This window comes from Aulonocara stuartgranti (genome assembly GCF_965226115.1).
Source record: "Aulonocara stuartgranti genome assembly, chromosome: 3".
NCBI classification, from domain to species: Eukaryota; Metazoa; Chordata; class Actinopteri; order Cichliformes; family Cichlidae; genus Aulonocara; species Aulonocara stuartgranti.
In genome coordinates this window covers 9,997,658-10,019,479 of record NC_138941.1, presented here as the reverse complement: position 1 = coordinate 10,019,479, position 21,822 = coordinate 9,997,658, and the positions used below count along the sequence as shown (strand labels likewise).

Below are 21,822 nucleotides of genomic sequence, written 5' to 3'. Positions count from 1 at the left end.
GCAGTGCAGCCTTTAATTGCTAGTAATTCACATTTTTTTAGATTTCGACATAAAGCAGATGCCTCAGAGAAATCACTAATAACACTAAGGGCTGGACGGATTTGATTTGCATTCTTCAAGAAGAGTGTGGTGTCATCAGCTAGCTGGCTGATGATGAGCTCCTTATCAGCTGTGCTGATTCCTTGTATAACAGGTCAAATCTCGGGGTGGAGTCTTAATCATTTTAATTGAGCTATTGCCATTCGTGTACAAGGTTTTGATAGCTTTACAGAAAAATGTCAAATTTTTCCAAAGAGTGGAAAATAAATTGATGTTCAATTGTATCAAAAGCCTTTTAAAAATCCAGGAAGAGAATGAAGCTATAGTCAGATACCAAATCAGAGTAATCAAGTAGATCTAAAACCAGTCTCATGTTCTTAGAAAGGTGTCTGTTTCTCATAAAGCCTGATTGTGTCTCATCGATAATTGTGTCCAAGAACTCTTTCATTCTGTTAGCAAGTACTAAAGCCATAATCTCATAGTCATCATTGAGCAGACAGATGGGTCTCCAATTATCAATAAGAAGTAAGTCTTTGTTTGGCTTTGGAATAAGTGTTATGAGACCCTGAGTAAGAGTAGGAGGGAGGATGTTATTCTCTACACTTCCTATGAAAAGCTGCAGTAAGAACGGAGCCAGGAGATTAGAAAATGATTCATAAAACTCTGCAGTTAAACCATCTGTGCCGGGAGATTTGTTGGCCTTAAGTGCAGAAATAGGATTACAAACGTCCTCCACAGTCAGAGGGCTGTCACAGTGACTTCTATCTTCCACAACAATAGTTTTTAGGTTTTTAATATTATTGAGAAACAGCGTTGAGACATATATATATATATTCTACTTTTCTAAATGATTGACTATTTCAATGGAGAACCTAAATGACACGGACCTGTGTTTGTTATTACATATCTCTATTTTGAATGTGACAAGTCTATCATTGCCTGTTATTCATAGGTATTAACAGAGTTTTTGGCCTTTTTTTCCTCTATAACAGTTAATTGACACTTTACAGTGGCCTGCTATGGTTAATAATAACATGTTCAGTCATGAGTGAAATCAAAGCTTTTCTTCACTTTAGCATTTAACATTCCCAACAATATAATGTGATACCTTAATTAAAACACAGCTAATAAAACACAATTTTCTTAATGCAAACATCAGTGACTCAACATTAGCAACCAAAGGGTTCAGTCTGCAGCTCACACTCATGTGAAGCTACAGCCTCCCCCTTTAGTCTCTGTCATCCTTCTGCTCCTGCACAAACAAAGCAAGACAAAACCTCCACCCTTCTTCTACAGGCTGGGTGAATTGTTGTGGACATTCACTAATCCTAAAGTCGGCACCGTTTTTGTCTCAGTATCAAGTCAGTTAAACTTTTAGTCGTCAGTCCATCACAGTCCAGTCACATGCATACATCCACACACATTCATACCAGATATTGCTGATAATGGAGTCTCACGCGCAGCCTATTCGAGCCTCCATCACCAGCAAGATGACGTCATCATTTTAAAGGAAAACAGCTCCTTGTTTTTGGACTGGATTGACTCGCTGCAATCCTTTTAGGCTCAGGACTTCTCATGTGATCAATGTCACATATAAGTGAATTTCTCCCAAGCCCATTATAATCATGGAGAAAAACACTTTGCCACTGTTTCCAGTAAGAATATTTTATAGCGCTTTAAAGTTCAACCTCTCAGGTCTGGATTAAAGAGCTGATTTGTTAAATCGGGAACTCACAAAATACCAAAATATCACCACCGGTGGATCACACCTCTCAGATGTTCTTATCTCAGTGCACTGTAACAAAAGCACAAACAAACGCAACCAATAAAATACTAATAAAGTAACAAATACTGGGGCCCATTGCAAACATGTCCAAGCATAAAACCATCTTTCTCTCTCTTAGAGAAAGAAAACAATCCAAACCTCACTGATAAAATCAACCTAGTGTCAAGCAAAACCCAAAAATCAACCAAAACTTCACCAGAAAGTTTTCCTCCCTCCCGGGACAATATTGTGCAGGAATACAGGCACCGTAACTCCTTCTTGCACTGACAAAAACATGTTGGATTTACTTGATTCAATAGTGGACACTGGTTGCACACAAAGGTTTTGCTTTGGCAGAAACTTAAACGACTGAGTTAAATCAACACAACCTTTTCATATTCAGTAAACCTGCATGTTGTGTTCATAAAACACGATTGAAACATGTTCAGATGGAGTAAGTTGAGCTCCTGGAACATTTTAATCCTTCAATTGAAATTGAATGGGTCTACAACAACTACCATCCTCCTATCTCTAGCCTGGTTGCAGCAGGGCTGGGAAATAACCCTGAAGTGATAGGTTACCAGGCAGGGTACACCCCGGACAGCTCACCAGTCTATCAGATAGAAACACACAGCCGTTTACATTCATGGATAATTTAGCCCAGGACCTTCTTACTGTGGAGCAACAGCACTAACCAGCATGCCAACAATGGAGGAAATACAGGAAAGCTATGATTTCCTGTATTTGAGGCAGAATTCTTTTGTTCTTGCCCTTGACAGGTTAATCCACAATAAATAGCAACAGCATGCATGTGGTGTGTGTGTCGTTGTCTGCCTCTTATAACTCCAGTGATTTTCCTGTAGTTTGAAATCTTATGCGGTGTTGACACAATAATTTGTTGTAAACCAGGAAATTCCCAACTGTGGTAGAAAGCACAGCTTAGCCTTAGCAAATGTTCAAAGAAAAGTCGTCACTTCCTGATTTCTGCTTCACTGATAAATATTGTCACACTGGGGTTTTTGCAAATGATATCAGTGAGCACTGTGTGGCAGCTGGAGTCAGACAACTGAAGCTCCCACAATCAAGACCACAAACAGCTTTCAAAGGAGATTTGAAGCTTTTCTGGCAGCAAGCTTCATGATTTATGGGACTGTAACTGGAACAGAAACTACCTGATCACCAATGGTGAGCTGGCATGGAATTATTTTTATGACATTTTATCAAAGTTATAAATAAGCATGCCCATTAACACATAGTGAGTGAGCATGTTGTCTTCCCACGCAGTGAACAGCGGATGCTAATGTTTTTGTCACTTTTATAGAGTCAAACTCAAAGTAAGGTCAGTGCTTCCACGCTTTAAACGCTGCACGCTCACACTCTCTCCACACTCGATAGATTATCCATTGTTCATCTGCACACAGCTGCGGTTTTAGTAACGCAGTAACGCAGCGTGCTTACGGGAAAGTAACAGTAATCTAATTACCTTTTTTGCAATAGTAATCCCTCACTTTACTCGTTTCTTGGAAAAAGTAATCGGATTACTGCCCATCTCTGGTTGGAGCTGTGCACTTGTGGGTTCAACCTTGTGTACACGTTTATCTTTGCTGTGTGTACTTGTACCTCTGAGTGGAAGCTGAACTCTTGAGTTCGAGTATCGAAGCATCAGCTGTGACGTTAAAGTCCAAACAGCTCGTTCATTTGACGTGCAAATGAACGAAGGTAACGCCGTTTTCATGTGGATGTGTCACTGAGACACTTTCCACATCCACAGCTCACAAAATGGGAAAACTATAGAAGTATAACAATGAAGAAGTTACTATGTTACGGGTCCCAAGGATGAAGACCTCGATGACAAATATGTTACCTGTAAAAGCAGGTGAAGAGCAGAGTAAGGAAGACACGATGCGTCTCTGCTTTCCTCCAGAACGTGTCTGAGTCTGATTTATTTCACACAAATAAATGCTATAAAACACTAAACATGAGCTTTCAATATACTGTTCAGCTGGTTCCTCATTCACATCAATGACATTTACTTATTTCACAACATCAGTGAAATATACTCTTTTTAACTGGTTCAGTTTCTCAAGTTCACACTTCTTTCCATAACAGCTACATCCTTTTATCATATCAATAAACACATCACATTGTCTTCTGCAGTGTCTTACTGGCTAAACAGTTCTATTCAATAACAGCATTGGTAAATACATTACATTTGTTCCCTCCAGTAATTTACTGGCAAAATCACTATTTAGTGCATCATGAAACACAGCTTGTTGAATCAACCCATGAATGCCTCTGTTAGCTACACAGAGTTGCTCAGAGTGCTTGTGTTACACTAGCTAATCTACTCAGTCACTTTAACAGAACTATTAACATTCACATCTCACAGAACTGATTTGATTGGAGCATTACAACACGTTTGCACAGAGCATAGGAGCGCACTGACTCTGCTTCACGAGCGCTCCACCTAACGAGCGGGCTCGCGGTGCGGTCGCGCGGGACACTCCTCTGGTTTTCTCCCGTGTTTACATATAAATAACTTTGGCGGACCGCCTTAACTCTCCCATTCACATTAACGTGGGTAACCATGGTGACAATAAACAACATTTTCGGTGCGAGCACCGTGTACCGACCTGTAAAAGCAGGTGAAGAGCAGAGTAAGGAAGACACGATGCGTCTCTGCTTTCCTCCAGAACGTGTCTGAGGAAGCAGCGGAAGGTGGGCTCCACTTACTGCTCCCCGAAACCCCGGAGCAAGCACCAAAGTTCCGCCCTCACTGCTTTCTAACATAAAATGAATCCCTGTTACATGGATTTTCTATCCTCTTAAAGAAACTGAAAATAAATACATATAGCAATGAAAAATGTCCCGTTACATGAGTGTTTTACACAAAATAATATTCATGTGGTCATTCCCTCACAGGGGTGCCACAACTACACTGCTGTTTTGACAGAGACACAGTGTGTTTATCTAACTTGGCTGAAGCCAAAGTTCTCCAGACAAATTCAGTCTGTTTCTGCCAAGTGTGAACTCACTGGATGAGCGCCAGATACACAGAATCAAAAAGGGATAAATTACTTTTCTTATGTCATGTTCCCGTCACAAACTGGCTCAAGGAGAGGGGAAGCAGGAGTCCACAGATGAAATGTTCCTATAAATAAAGTGGAATTTATTCAAACTTTACCAAAACTTCAACACATCAAATACAAGCAGCTCAGCAGGGAGTGGATGTGTGTTGCATGTGCCAGGTGGATGCAGAGAGAGGCCAGGGCCACGTTCAAACCTGAACACGCTGCACAGTGTTTTGTTCCATTTGTTAGGGATGAATGAAATGCTTCCTTGAAAGGATGTGTGCAGTCACCAGTGGGCGTGGAAGCATGTGCGCCCTCATTTGGTGGGTGTGCAAGAAAAGTCATCCTGTCACACAGCAATGCCTACATAAATCACACCACTCTGCTTAAAATAATAATGTTTAGTGAAGCAGGTGAAGCAAAGGGCTGCTTTTAATAGGCTGGGAGACCCAGGTGTGCTGCTTTAGCTGCTGAGCCTCTTATGACAGAACAGCGGAGAGTGGTAAGAAGGGAGGAGGGGGTCTGGCTGTGTTTGTGAACGATAGATGGTGTAACTCTGGGCATTTCTCTATCAAAGAGACGCTATGCTGTAAGGACATTGAGCTTACATTACATTACATTTGATTTATGTAATGAACACATTTTGAGCTCTTAAAGAAATATAACAAAGGAAAGCTGAACTACAATGATCCATGTAGCAAACACAAACTGTTATATCGCCTTTGGGCTTTTGGAGCCTTGACCTGACTTTTAAAAAAAGCGCGTTCATGCAAACATCGTCGGGTCTGCCGTGATATGTTTACAACGGGACTTCTGCTCCTGAACCTCTGCGCACAGCGTCTGCAGGTCGGGGCTGTACGAAGTCACTTTATCTCTACAGACTGTAAGCTGTCGTCTGTGAGGCGTGAGCGTGTTTGTTTGAACACAGTTCACGGTGGAGAACAGCTGCTGACATAATGTGGATCCAAAGATCCATAACTGGCCTACCTGGGGCTGAAAGTCTCCATAAATGCAGGCGTTTCGGCGGCTACACCGGCTTCCACGAGTGTGACGCTTATTTTGAGAAAATAATAGAATATAAATGTATTTTTATATTTCAATATCACAATAATCTTCCAATGTAGAACTACAAGTTAAAAAAGAAGTAACATAAATCAAATCCACTTCAGCTAAATACTTCTCATTTATTTCCATCTTACATGCTGTGACTGCAGCCATTCCCACATCTCTGTGAATGGGACTCATGGACATGGATCAGTGGTTGTTGATCAATGGTCCTGAGAATCTGCATAATTAAGATGAAGGAACGGAGCTCCCAGCCCATCGTTCCTGCAGCTGCAGGTTTCAGTCTTTATGCAAATGTCCTGTTTGTAAGACTGAAACCTGCAGCTGAGACTGAAGACGTCACCTGATGATGACGACACGTTTCTCCCACAAAACGCTGCGTCCAGATGAACAGAAGCAACAGACTCACTTTCCTGGATGATTGAGATGCATCAAGACTTCATTGTGTGTTACTTCTCATTCAGCACAGACACATTATTCCTGTTAGGTCATGTCAGCTGTCACTCAGTACAAGCACAACTGTGAACAACACAAACTTCTCTTCAATGTGTCACAGAAACACTAAGTGTGAGAGCCTGTATGACACACAGGACAGACTGTAAGCTCTGCTGGCTGCACAGCACTTTGTAGCAGTTTTCCAACATGTCCTCCACCCGTGATGTCAGTGGTGGGACCCCAGTCACAGCACTCAGCACCACCTCCTTTAAATGGATTTTATAGCAGTTCCTCCCGTTACTCGGTGCAACGCTTCTTAAATGTGTTTTTGCAGGATAAAACACAGCAGGTGGTGTAGAGAGGACGTCAGCTGACGGAGCAGAGGGAGGCAGACTGTGGATAAATGACAGAGTGAGAGGAGAGCAACCATGACAGAAGCACAGGTGTGGCAGATAGAAGTGGCTTTATAGACACTTATTGTCAGTCCTCGTGCATGCTGTGGAAATAAGTGTCTGTGTCATGAGGTGACATGTGAGCTTATCTTTGGTCAATAAAGCTGAACGACCAGTTTTCACTTTGCTTGTTACGCTTGTTTAGTGACGTCTGGGTTTCTGTGGAGCCCGAATTTTGATGAGTTCTGGTGAAATCATCTGAGATCATCTGAGCATCGGTGAAGAGTCAGCAGAGAAAGTGTGGGACAGAAGTTTGCTTTGGACACATGGACTGAAATCAAAAAGTAACAAACAGGATTTCCAATGGACAGTATGGAGAAGTGAAAGTACACAAAGGCTGTGCTGGAACACGTGTGTTACACTTTTTGACAGCTGAGAACAAAACACAATATTTTGCATCATCTCTGCAGTGTCTCTTCTTTCCTCTGCTGTTGTGCTTTTAGCTCCAAACTGTTTCAAATGGTTTGTCAGCAAGCTGACCTCTGACCTCTGCAGTACTAACTCCTGACCCGTACAAAGAGCGGGCGTTTCTGACCTTTGACCTGCAGCTGTATGTCTCTCAGTCTCAGTTCTTCTCTCCGTCACTGATGGAGCAGGTGTAGTTGCTGCTGACAGTCAGTCGTTTGTTTTCTCAGAGTGAGGCTGAAGTCTGAACTGTTCAGAGCATCAGGTCTCATCAACGTGCGCTGCTGTAACGCCGCTTTGTCCTCTGAGATCACCAGGTATGAAACCTGAGTGCTGACAGAGCAGCATGTTCCCCCTCATTCACCTCCACCACCACAGCCAAGGCATGCTGGGAAACTGAGGACACACAGACGGAGAACTGAAGTGTCTGCTGTGTGTTCATCTCAGAGTCCTCACAGGTGACACATTAGCTCCAGAACACCAAGCCAGGTGTTTGAAGCCTGACAGGGATTCTTCCCATCCAGAGGGAGGATTTAGCTGCACAACAATGAACATTAGTGTGTAGTTTAGAAACACAGACTGTGCCTGCACTGCATCTAGTGAAGAAAAGTGTTACTGCGAGAGAACCAGGCTCCTTTAAAGCAGCTGATATTAAGGTTGAAAAATCAACAATAAGCTGATGTAATCAACGTTTCACAAAATGGTCAGCAGCTAAAATCTGGAGCCGTTCTTTGGTGGTAATTAACAGTTTGTTCTTGTTAGCTAATTATGTCATTAAAGGTAGCAGCAGAAGCCTTGTGTTGAAAGCCCATTCACTCACACATTCACACAGTATGTGTGTGTCTGTGTTACACTGTGGACATCCCTTCTGTTGGAGCGCCATCTTGTGGCAGGTTTAAGAAATCAAAGTCAAAGTCAAAGTCAACTTTATTTGTCGATTCTGCCACATGTACAGGACATACGGAGAATAGAAATTGCGTTACTCTTCACTCCCTAGATAAATAGCAAATGAACATTTAAATATATTTAAATATAAAAGTGATTAAAAAATGCAAGTAAAATAATTAAAAAGTAAATACAAATTTAATTAAATAAATACAATTTTACATATAACAAGAAAGCTATATAATATACAATATAATGGGTAAGTGACATTGAGTGTAAACCAGGCAGAGTAGTGCAAATAGGCAAATAGTGCAAATGGAGATTTGGTAATGTATGGTAAGAGAAAGTGTAACAACAAAGTCTTATGAGGTAATGGCAGTCCAATGCTCCACAAAATGACTGGTAACTGGTGCAGGCCAGTGAGTGAGTCAGAGAGTGTGTGTGTTTGTGTGTGTGTGACAGAGTTCAGTGAGACCGTGGAGGAGAGAGGGGAGAGGGGGCAGAATCGGGAGGGAGTTAAGCTTCCTGACAGCCTGATGGATGAAGCTGTCCTTCATCCTTCAAATGTTCTTCTTGTAAATCCAAACTGATGCACCTCCATAGCAGACTGTGGAGGCTTTCAGTGACATGAAGACTTGATTTATACTGTCATATTCTCCTGTTACACAAAGCACAGCACGCTGAACATGGATGAACTGAAACTCCCAGCATCTGACTGAGGAAAAGCACAAATCATTCTCACACTGACTCCTGCTTGATTTTAGATTTGCTTTCAAATCCTCACACTTTCATATGAAGCACTAAATGGGCTCCAGACTGTTTATCTCAGCTTCCTGTCAAACACACTGCTGCTCACACCGAGGCTCAGTTTACTCCTCCAGCCTGGCTTAACCTGCTGTCTGTTAAAAACAGTCCCACACTCCTCTGTTTAATCCTTCTGATCAGACTCTTTGATTTTGTATTGTTTTTACCTGAAGTTGTGTTTTTGACATGGTTCTGTCTGTGAAATAAAGCTCACACACACACTGCTACAGTCCTTCATACACTTAGAAACGAAGCTGCTCCTTTCCTCAGTGCTGACACATAAAGAAGAGTTGCTTTTATATCCAACACGTCTCTGTTCCAGAAAACAGCTTCAGCAGCCTCTGAGTCTGAACTTGGAGTTGGTTATAAGCCACAGGCCTGTGTGCACAGCAATGAGGAAATATAATGCAGTAAGTGAAACATGGATGTGTGGAACAGATTATCCCAAAGGTTGATTCTGTTCATCTGGACGTTCTCAGTGAAACATTTGGTCTCTCGGTCAGGTGACTCCTTTAGTCTCAGCTGACTGCAGCTTTCCAAACCTTTGTCACTGGATCACTCACTTCATCTCCAACGTGTCCCTGACACAGACAGCTGGAGCCGTTACAGCAAAATCATTGATCATCGTTTTTAGAACATTAGCTGGTGTTGGTGGGCAGGCTAGCAGTGCTAATTGTTAGCACTAGTTCTGCTGCTCTCCCTTTGTCTCTGTTATTGTTGGTCTTTAGTGAACAATAGAAAGTGTCTTCATGAGACTGTTGCCTAATGTTCAAATGTAGATAACACCACCTGCACCAACCTGTTACACAGCACAACCCTCTGGTGTAGCTTTGGCTGGAGCACATATTGGCAGCTCCAGTGACATCACCACTCCATGGTGACATCATCTCTACAGACTGTGGCTGTTACATATCCTCACCTGGTAATAATAAGACTGTCCTCAGCTGCACACAGCTCCAAGATGAACAAACTGAAGTAAATACAAATTAGAGTTACGATAGATTGAAATCTTGTAATCAGAGCTAATTCTTAGTGAAACTCTCACAACATCATATCCTGATCCTGGGTTAGTGTCTCGGTCTCAGATCACAACATCAGCACAGGCTTGGCTTGGGTGAGGTATTGAGTGGTTCTTGTCCATGACAGCTGCAGGTACAGTGCCATCAGCCATGCTGCACCACATGTCTGCCCAGGAACATTAGTGTGGCTGAGTCTCATGTAAACATTGTGCTAAAGTGGTGGGAAAGTGGCTGCAAGCTGGCTGCACTGTGTCCAATACTCTCAGTATGATATCCACAAACCTCTGAGTGTCACAGAGTGGGCCTGTGCTCAGCTCACTGTGCCCCATTCAATTCTACTTGCATAGTTTTACAAGTAAAATTAAAAGTTGCTCAATGATAAGTTATTGTAGTAACAACTAAGTCCATGGTTATTATTTGTTAATAGTAGCTTAAAGCTTCTGCACCAATCATGGAGCAGCAGGTTTAGAGCATGTGGATCTACAAAAGTAAGTCCCAGTAAGATGGGCTGAGCCTTACATACTAGAAGAAACATGTCATTCCCAGCAGATGAAGCGCCCTTTAAAGCAGGATCTCACTTTAAACCTAAAGAACTTGCTATGAGCATGCAGTGCATTCATGGTTATTATTCATACGATTGTGGGGAGCTAATAAAGTGCAACTATCACATTACATTTTATTATTAAATTGTTGTTAACAATCCCTTCACTTCTGCTTATCTAATTCATGGTTGCAGGATGGCTGACAGCTTCCATTAGGCAGGAGGTAATGTCCATTCTGGCCACAGTGCAACCCACAATGTGTAACTGACACTATTATATTGCATTATGTCACATTGTTACATCTTTTTAATAAATGATGACAGTCAGCTGAATTTGCTGCCCCCTTGGTGGAGGACATCAGGATCAGCAGCTCCATCACAAACACCACAGAAGAAGAACAACACTGGATCAGATTATCTGGACGTGTTTGACAGGGACAGTGTTCATGTTCATGGACAGCAGGACAAAAACAGACGATGGAAACCTGCCAGATTTGAGCTAAACTGCTCGTTTCCATGTGTAGTCCCTGGGAGGTCACATGACCAACAAAGACACACAAGCTGTGTCCCAAAACGTCGGCTGCATCCTCCGGAGGCCGCATTTGAAGGCCGATGACGTCACAGCCAGGCGACGAAGGCTGTCCCGATTCCTCGACTCCTTCAAATGCGTCCTTCATTCCCCCGAGTTTGAAGGAGGGGTCGGGTGTGTCCTTCGTGGCCCACCATATCCCAGAATTCATAGCGCGGCCCAGCCAAATTTCAGCTGCCAACAATGGCGGCCGCTACTAAGTTTTAAAATTTAACGAGGGAGCACTACTTACTTACAATGAATTCCTTACACTATATCATTTTCCCGTCAGTGTTGGGGAATTCTCAATGGTGCTTGGTGCCATACCCTCAGGGACTTTAATGTTATATAAAAACACTGACAGCTCAATATCTGCCTCAGTCACTCTCCCTGATCCAGCTGAGTCAGCAGTGGGAAAAATCTGCTTTTCACAGGAACTTGGTAACAGCAATAAGAGAATACGTAGTTTATTCCAAGAAGATATCATGTCTCTCCCATATATAGAATATCTTACTGGAACCGACATGTTCCAGATATCACCTGGAAGACAGTCTGGATGATCCCATAAATATCTAATTGTGAACAAGGTGAAGGAAATCTCATATAAAATTCTTCATAAATGTGACCCAGCCAGTCACTATATGGTGACATTTAAAAGAGACATAAATACTAATTGAACTTTCTGTGGGGATCATCCAGAAACTGTGGCACATCTCTTTTGGTTCCTCTACACAGAGATTCTGGAAGAATTTAGCAGTTTTGTTATTGTCCATATTTTAAGGGAGTTTTCTTTACGATGGGAAAATGTTTTATTCTTTTTCTTTAAGTTCCCCAGGAAGAATGATAAATGTTTTTTATAAAAAATTTGTTAATACTTTTAGCTATTTTATATCCATAAATGTAAGTTTATTAATAAAACACCATATTTCTGCCGTTTTATAAGGATATGAATTGTACATACAATCAATTTCAGACTCAACCAACAAAAAGCCTCTCAGAACAATATTTATATGTTGATTTTTTTCGCCTACTCATATCATCATTTTTTTACTCCTGGTTCTGTATGTTCATGTTCTGTTCCTTTGTAAACTTCATCTGTTTGTATGTTGTATACTCATTGTGTTTCAATAAAGTTCGATTTAAAAAAAGGTACGTTCTAAACGAAGCTTCAGACGTCACTGATCACGTGACTCTGGCCAAACGAATCAAGCCTCGACACGGTGCTTCTGAAGCAGCGCGTTGATCTTTCTGACACACGCACCGGAGCGTCAGCTTCAAGCGGACCATCACTACGTCTCACATCTAAAGGTGTCAAGGTAACTTTGAACTGAGTTCAGTCAATCTGGAGTTTTTCCAAGTTTTCTGTTGCTCTCTGTGAGAGAAGAGCGTTAAAGGCGGGGCTCTCCAGAGTCCAGCAAAACAGGAAACCACAGCTGGGTGTGTGTAAGTGTGCAAACCAATAGAATGCATCGTGGTGGGGGGGGGCATCACGGGCAAGAAAAAAATAAAATAATCGGTCGTACCCATGCTTCCCCGACGTCATGCCAGCGCATATTGGGAAATTCGTAGGCACCGATCGGTTTTCTATCAGCCATTTGCTGGGAGTAAGGGCGCCCTCCGTTTGCGAGGTGCGCCTGCTGCTGGCGGCACAGGGAGGAGAGGGCGGGGCGGCGGGGAGTCTCTGGCTGGCTGCAGCGGCATCTAATAACCAACTCGCAAAACAAAATAAAAACAACACAACAAACAGATATTATGATACAGACTTATAATCTGCACCCATGTTTTTTCTGAATTCTATAAAGTGAGCGCGAGAGCCCTCGGTGCGCCTGCGCGCTGCTGAAGTCAAAGTAAACTTTATTGTCATCTCCGCTACAGACAGTCCAGCATATAGAGAGACGAGACGACGAGGCTGCAGTTACAGCGGTGCAAGTAAACAAACAATAAATATAAGAAGAGTAAGAAAATAAATCTACACTTTAGGACTCGGGGTAAAGGATCAATAACAATTTAAATTTATAATTTACAGTTTGATGATTTAAAGTCTCACACAACCCGTCAAAAGGGGCGGGGCCGGCTGCTTCCAAGTAGAGTACATTTCATTTATAATGATGTAAATCCAAGCCCATCATGGATTCACGATCTGAATCCTGGGTTGTGTGAAATCCCAGAAATCAACCTTAGACAAAGTGAATCTGTGAACTAAGGTGTAGGTCTGTTAGGTTAATTGTGCTGATCCTCGGGTTGGGGGATTTGTGTTTGTACTGGAGCGCAAAATTCAAACCAATGGAAGATGGACAACAAAAGTTCAAAGCCATCAGGTGCTCAGTTTATGTATTTATTTTTGGCCTACATCAGTAAGAAATGCCAAATTATATACACAAAGTTACAGGAATCACCACTCCTGTTATTCATGATGATTTCAGTAACATCACATAATAACATGTAACGTTATTATGTGATGTGCGTACTGTTAATGCTGATACTGTGGTGAAATTCTCTGCTTCTTTTGTGTATTCTGCATCTATTACGTCAGATTGTCTTACCCCTCATATGGTTGAGAATTTTGCCAATACCCTGTTAACTACATGTTCCTCCATCCTCGACACTGTGGCACCTATTAAAATGAAGCGCCCCAGAACTTACTCACAATGTTGGTTAAGTGACTCTGTTCGCGCTCTACGACGTGCGTGTCGGCGGGATGAGAGAAGGTGGAGGAAAGATAAACTCCAGGCATCTTACGACATCCTACGTACTAGTCGCTTGAAGTTTCAAACTGCTGCCAAAATGGCTAAAGCAGCTTTTCTTTCAAAAATTATCTCTACCAATGGTAACAATCCTCGAATTTTAAAAAGCTAGGCCAGGAAAATCTGCTTCATGGTTTTGTGTTTTATCCTCAGTTACTTTGACACAAAAGCATCTGCTGTGATGATCACACCTCTGATGAAGTTTCACAAGTGTCAGTACTGATAAATGATCAGAATTATAATGTTTCTGACTCTCTGAGTAAGAATTAAATGGAATCTAATTGGGACCTTGTGAATTGGAATTGAACAGGTTCTAGAAATCAGTGATGATACTCAGCTCCAATACCCACCTATGATATTAGGCTGACGAACGCTGACTGGGTTTCATTTACCAGCTTTTTATGTTCTTCCTGCAGTTTCCTCCCCACATCACTCATCTTAACTTTTTTCCAGTCCTCCTCAGTCTAAACAGAACACACAACAATACAAAGAAAAGCTCAGGTGATTGAACTCTAACACTAGGCATCCCCAGTCTTATTCTTAGCAGTCTAACTTCTCACCATATCTTTGAAGGCCTCTCCATTGTAGTAGCGCTTGGATGCTGGATACTCTATCGTTTTGTCACATAGTTCCAGGAAACTGGAAGCCACCAGATGCAGCTCCTCTCCGTCATAGCCGTACAGCTTTTTGTCCTCACGCGTCATCAGCACAAGCTCGTCACATGGACATGAGGTGCCCTTTACCACACCAATAACCTGCATTTTTACAATCTCGGGAAGGTAGAATTTTCCCCAGGCGTTAACTTCATCATCATCCCCGTTGTATTTGGTGTTCTCAAGCTCTTCTATCCACAGGTCAGCACCACTTGGCTTCTTCAGGTGAACGCACATGCTTTTGTTTTTGGAAACAAAATCTTTCACCCATTTCAGGTACTTTTCACCTGGAAAGAAGCAGACAAGGAAATATGGATGAATGTAGAAGTGTTGGAAAAGACAAATAGCAAGGTTATCCTACAGCAGTTTGTGAAAATGTATCTTGAAATAAGCAGGCAAAATGAGGATCTCACTTATCTCATATGTTCTGACTACCGACTTTCTTCAGTTAAAGGACAAAAAAAGGGCACACTGGAGGCTGACAGAGTGTGCAATGGTGGGAATCATTTTGCAGAACTCACTAAAGTTTGTTTCTCCTGGAACAAGCTTTTTACACTTCGGCAAATGAAAATACTGTGTTAAACTAAAAAAGAGCACCAGACCAAGGTCTACAGTACTAACAGAAAAGCATGCCGTTACCTGTTGCCTGTCGACACAGCTGCTGATCTTCCTCACCAAAAAAATGAGGATCCCTGAAAGGAATAGAAAGGTTATGTTAAAATGAATGACTGTCACGGTGATCATGGGAAGCTCCAAAATATCACAACAATAGCTACGAAATCACAAAATGCAGTGTGATGTCTGTAAGCACCAAACATGACATCTCTGCAAATTCATCTTGAAACATGTAGGTACCTCACACATACAGCTGCAGCCATCTCAGCCATTTATCACTGTGGCTGCCAAGTGGCTGCCACTTCACAAGCGCATGGCACAACATAGAAGAGCCACCTCCACAGGACAAGACTCAGCAGTCCATCTGCATCTTAAGGATAAAGGACACTCTTTCGAGGATGCTAATGTTCACATTTTGGGCAGAGAGGACAGATGGTTTGAAAGAGGAGTGAAAGAAGCATCTATGTCCACTGTGAGCGACCATCTTTGAACAGAGGCGGGGTTTACGACACCAACTCTCTGCCATCTATAATCCAGTTTTGAGATCCCTTCCCAGACGCCTTAACGCCCACTCACATCCTGGGCCATCTGACCTCAGGAATTCGCATGATAAGGTGGGGCCAGGTTTCACAATGAACTCACCCGAAACTGGCTGATTGGGGCCCACACCCAGTTTCCCACCTTGGCTCAGGCGATTAGAGGATCATCAGGGGGTCCTTTTGTCCCTCTGTGGGGGGTCACTCCCACTAGGTTTATATCTGGGACTCTCCACCATTTGACCTTAGAACTGAAGAAGCTTCTCGGATGAGAGGTGAAACGTCTTCAAGTAACTTAAAGAAGTCCAGACGCTTTTCTTTGCAAGCTCCTTTGACTACGATGACCTGGATGACTGAGAACCTTCACAGACATAAGGTGAATGTGACAAACAAAGCGCCTTCTTGTTCTCTGTGATAATGTAAAGTTATTAATGAAAAAACAAACGAGTAAAAAACGGACTGGAAACATGTCTTCAATCAAAACTCGACAAAAACAAAGAAACAGCCTCACTTCTCTGCGACGCTCCCTAAAAATGACGTTACGTGTTACGTACCAGAGATTTCTATACAGCCCTTTATCAAGCCGAGAGAAAGTGACGCAAAACCCTCCAACTAATAACGACTAGCAGAGAGGCTCAGCTGAGTGTAGTTACCTGGTTTGAAGACGCACACAGACGTTTCCTGTCCTCTCGGACGCAGCTGTGATAGAACATGTGGTGCATTACCGCCACCAACTGGCTTGGAGTGAGGACCGGAAATCGCTCATGCCAAATCAAAAAAAAAAAAACATAAAGAAAGATTAAGTGAAGAGATAAATGAATACATTAAATCAAGAAGAAAAAAACCCACCACCGGACATATACATCCTCATATCCTTCTGTACAAATGAGTTTGTTTTAGAAACTGAAAAAAGCCACAAAACCTTCACATCTAGAAATCCTTTGCAGTAAAACTTGTTTTTTGGCAGGTTCCACAGGTTTTGAATCAGTTTTCTTCTTTATTCCTGATAATTTTGACAATGAAAAAGAACATGTTCTATAGGGCTTTGGAGTTGACGTCACGCCGCAATGCATTGTGGGAGCGCGGCACCATTTTCGAGGTCTACGAATCAAAACAAACACACTGTGTTGGAACGACGATTACAAGATGCTTAAAAGCAGCTCAAAAGAGAACGGACTGTATAGAGACCGATTGCGTCCAGAGGCGAAGCGGCGGTACTTGCAGAAAATAGCGTGCAGTGGAAATGTGGACCCGTATGAAATACGGCCGTGGAGTAGAAACCCTGAAGACGTAGCCTGATATATTTTCGTACCTTATCTGTGGAGTCAGCGCGTACAAGTCGTCATTCAAACAAAGGTAAGTCAGCTCGAGTACTGCGTGTGAAATGCGTTTGATTTCCCTGCAAACATTCACATTAGTGCAGCATAAATTCATTCATGAGGGGAAATTACAGTGAGAACATGTGGAGGCTGTTAGAGGGAGAAGATAGTGAGTTCAGTGCAGGGCTGTGCAGAGAGGTTTAAAGGGGCGGGTGCTCAAAGTTAAAAAGGGGCACATTGAACCAGGCTGAATAACAACAACACACATCCATCAAGAATCTAATATGGGAAGGGCAGGGCTGTGTTGGTCTGAGACTGTAGACATTAAAAAGTCCACAGGAGAGATGGTAGCTGATTAAACAAGTGTCATGAGATAATAACAAAATGCAAAGATTGGTGACAGCGCTTGGAACCATAAGGCAACAAAAAACTATGTATGTAAAAAAAAAAAAAATATATATATATATATATATATATATACAGTGGGGCAAAAAAGTATTTAGTCAGCCACCGATTGTGCAAGTTCAAACAAGGAAAATCTCTGGCTCTCACAGACCTGTAACATCTTCTGTAAGACGCTTTTCTGTCCCCCACTCGTTACCTGTATGAATGGCACCTGTTTGAACTCATCATCTGTATAAAAGACACCTGTCCACAGCCTCAAACAGTCAGACTCCAAACTCCGCCATGGCCAAGACCAAAGAGCTCTTGAAGGACACCAGGAAAAGTATTGTAGACCTGCACCAGACTGGGAAGAGTGAATCTACAATAGGCAAGCAGCTTGGTGTGAAAAAATCAACTGTGGGAGCAATCATCAGAAAATGGAAGACATACAAGACCACTGATAATCTCCCTCGATCTGGGGCTCCACGCAAGATCTCATCCTGTGGGGTCAAAATGATCATGAGAACGGTGAGCAAAGATCCCAGAACCACACGGGGGGACCTGGTGAATGACCTGCAGAGAGCTGGGACCAAAGTAACAAAGGTCACCATCAGTAACACACTACAACGGCAGGGAATCAAATCCCGCAGTGCCAGACGTGTTCCGCTGCTGAAGCCAGTGCATGTCCAGGCCCGTCTGAAGTTTGCCAGAGAGCACATGGATGATACAGCAGAGGATTGGGAGAATGTCATGTGGTCAGATGAAACCAAAGTAGAACTTTTTGGTATTTTGGTATCCTGTATTTGTTGTTGAAGACTTCTTCAGCTTCTTCTCGAGGACATCAGCTGCTTGTTTGGCAGCAGAGGCAGTTAAGAAGCTTCCTGAAAAACACTGAACAGTGAGTTCACTGTGGCATATGACAGATTCAGCTTTCTGTGTGCAAATGTGTCTGTGTCGACCTTTCAAATGCTGTTGAATCCAAAACATCAGTGGCTCCTCGGCTGCTCACTTCATGCACTTCTGTCTGTGTGACAGTCCAATGACATCACAGCTGTTTCCAGCCCCAGTGTCTCAGGACTGGACACCTTTAAACATGTCGAGGATCAAACAGCGTCCAGCTAAACACACATGAAACTATCAGAGCTGACAATCATTCCAATAACATCTAATGGTTCATGTATGTAGACACAGGACTACAAGGAAATGGCTCTCAGCATCTGGCTGTGGGAACACATGAGTCCCTGTTTGTGTTCAGATTGTGTGCATGTTTTAGACGTGTGTCACATGTAGAAACACAACAATCCCACAATGACACACAGATGTGTTTGAAAAAGCTGTGCAGCTGTAAGTTGTTTCTAATGATTCATTGAAGCTCTTCTAACATTCTGGAGACGATCAGTACATGAATCTGTTCAACACGACAACAATTTGACTTCAGTGTGAACGTTTGCATTAAATAACCTTCTTCATCCAGCTGACAGCATCTTCATCCTATGATGTGAACAGTTCCTCCTGTTGATGACAAACCTCTGACAGGATCTGCTTGAGGAGCTTTTTCATGTGCAGCTCTCTGAGCTCAGGGCTGAGCTGCTGTTTCATCTTTAAGAGCTGCTGCCTCCTCGCCGGACTTGTTCTCCTCTTCTTCTCCTAATGACACCATTTCTGCTTCATATTAAATTCAATAAAGATGCTGACATGTATCTGTAGCAGCAACATCATTGAATCTAGAACAACTGGAGCCAAACCAGTGGCTCTGCTGGGATCACTGGTGAGCCAACACTTCCTTGTTGATGCAGATTTCAGGGCTTCCTTTTGCTCCTCCGTTATAACTGTTCTCTCTTCTCAACACATGATGACACAAAGGAATCAGCAGTGACAAAGATGATGCTGAAGAGAAGCACACACTTCACACATATAACAGACCAGTGCAGTTACACACACCTCTGCTCGACATCAGGCCTCAAACAAAGACACAAAACACTAACTTGACTCCAAACAGAAGACATTCTCGCAAAAAAATCACGGTTTTAGTAACGCAGTAACGCAGCGTTCCTACGGGAAAGTAACGGTAATCTAATTACTGTTTTTGCAATAGTAATCCCTTACTTTACTCGTTACTTCAAAAAAATAATCGGATTACGCATTACTGGAGCGTTGTTCTCCTCTGTAACAAAGCAGTGATAAAGGAATAGATGCTGATTTTATTAACTTGTGTCTTTGTGCTGCTGGATTCAGTCTGAAGCAGGCAGCAGTGCTGAACCTACCAGTGTAAATGTGATGGTGGAAGCAGAGGCCAGCACTTGGCAGTGCTAAACACAATAAAAGACTCACAAGTTCCTGCTCAAAGGTCAGCTGCCTTCAGATCAATCATTAACCTGCAGCAGGTTGTGGCCTGATGTGTTTGTAAGAGTTTCACTTTCAGGAGGAGAAGATTTAAACGAGTCACACAAATGTGAACTACAAAGTCTGTGACACACAATTTATGCAAACTGCATGAAATCTGACCTGAAGAAATCCAGTCTTCTGCCTGTTGTGGTTGGGACAGCTGCTCGTAGGAGAGTTTGTTTGTAGGAGGTGGAGATGTTCTCAGATCAAGTGCGTAATCGTCTCTTTGTGTAGACGCTAAAAGCTGTGAGCCAAAACTCTCTGCTCTGAAACTCTTCACTCAGTCCTCACGCTGAGAGTTTAGAGGCTGAACTTCTTGTTCCTCCATAACACTTTTCATGAAACAGCAGAAATGAGCTTGTGTTTCTCAGCAGTGCGCACACAGAGAACCGATCCTCTCTGCTCAGTCTGAACAAATCAAAGTGAAACGTCAGTGAAAACACAGCTGCTGATCAAACTGTGTCAGATTAATGCCTCAATGTTTCACTGTGAGGTTAAAAAATACATAAAAATGATTTAAAGAAGTAGGAGGCAGATTTTCACAATAAGAGCACTTTGTTTTTAATTCAGTTAATGTCAAACTGTCATCAACACCTCTGTGTTGTCTCCGTCTCTGAGCAGATTCAGGCATTACTCAAATAATAAAGGCTTTTTTTCACTATTATACTTTTCATTAGTCTCCAGGTTGATGATTATAAACAGAATTATTAAAGTTTTTATCATTTCAGGCTGAAAATCAACATGAATTTGGTTCTAATCAAAGAAGCTCCTTTAATGTGTGTCATTAAAATCCTCACACAGACTTAAAAAGGCGACATTAACATGAAAATAAATGAAAGAAGCTTCGGCTGAGAGCTTCATGCAGTCATCATCAGCAGCTCATAGCAGTCACAGCTCTTTATTACGCAGCTTTGCAGGAATTAAAGTGGCTGAAGTGTCAGAGTTTGTGTGAGAAGCTGCTTCATGGACAGCTGTACACACGTCTTTATTATTTCTTCATAAATCAAACACACAGGTTTGTCTGCAGATGATTTAAAGTGTGTCGTTGTGCAGTTAAAGCTGTTTGTGTGACGCCCTGACCTCCTGTGAATGAAACAGCCAATCAGATCCATCAGAGAGAGAGCAGGAAGTGTTGTGTGTTTGTGACAGAACAAGGAAACAGTGATGATGATGAACATAAAGGTCCTCTGATGTTTCCTGTTACAGTAACGCTTGTTCATCTGTTGCTCTCCTACACTTTCCTATAAATAAAGGAGAAAAAGTGCGTTTAGTTTCATTTCCTACAGCTCAGAGTTACACTTCACATTCCTGCTGTCACATCAAAAAGCTTCACTTTGGTCCAACATCTACATGTTAACATGAAACACAGACAGACTCAGAACATCTGGAACATCTGCACTTTGACCCAAACTGTTATAGCCAGGATATTTTATTTTATTTATTTATATTCTGCCTGTTAGCTTAGCACAACAACAACAACAAAAAAAACAAAAAGGCGCTCTCTCACCCAGGAAACACGCAGAGAGAGAGAGAGCGTCACCCTCTAACCATGGCAACCGTAATGCTGCCACCTAGAACATAAGAACATCACAGCTGTCAAACAAAACCCAAATTGTCCTGACCGCCACAATATGAAACAGGGAAGTACCGCCGTGTAATCCATTTACTTCAACAAAGTAACTGTATTCTAAATGCCACCTTTTTAAACGGTAACTGTAACGGAATACAGTTACTCATATTTTGTATTTTAAATACGTAACGGCGGTGCATGTATTCCATTACTCCCCAACACTGTATATATATATATATATATATATATATGCCTCTCCCCACCGCAGGGAAAAGGGTAACACCACCTGGGTCTGGGTGCAGTTCCCCCCTCCAGGGGCAAGGGTACCTAGACCCGGTTTGTAGAGTACGCTTGGGGAGTGTGATCGTGTGTACAGCGTCTCTTTATGTCTGTCTCCACGTCGGTTGAGTGTGGAGTAAGTGCATATGAGAGCATGAGGGGGGGAATGGATGTTTGTGTCTGTGTGTGCCCGTATGTCTGTGTCTATATGTCAGGTTGGGTATCAGACGCCCCACCACCACTTCCCCTGCCAGTGGCGGACTCCCTCAGGTGTCGGTGCGTTGGTGG

General features: G+C 42.5%; 2 protein-coding genes across 6 annotated transcripts in view; one reads left to right on the top strand and one right to left on the bottom strand.

Moving 5' to 3' along the window:
- Window positions 1-21,822, bottom strand: part of LOC309703020 (NACHT, LRR and PYD domains-containing protein 3-like) — a 198,082-nt gene that overhangs the window by 94,557 nt on the left and 81,703 nt on the right. The gene's annotated exons all lie outside the window — the stretch shown is intronic.
- Window positions 12,152-21,822, top strand: part of LOC309702312 (phospholipase D1-like) — a 62,978-nt gene continuing 53,307 nt past the window's right edge. For 2 of the 5 annotated variants that reach the window (XR_014275423.1, XR_014275424.1), the window contains exon 1: window positions 12,153-12,365. The gene's annotated coding sequence lies outside the window, so the exon portion shown is untranslated. Of the gene's footprint in view, window positions 12,366-21,822 lie in introns of all 5 variants that reach the window. The other 3 variants (XM_082526947.1, XR_014275425.1, XR_014275426.1) reach the window with 3 other exon arrangements.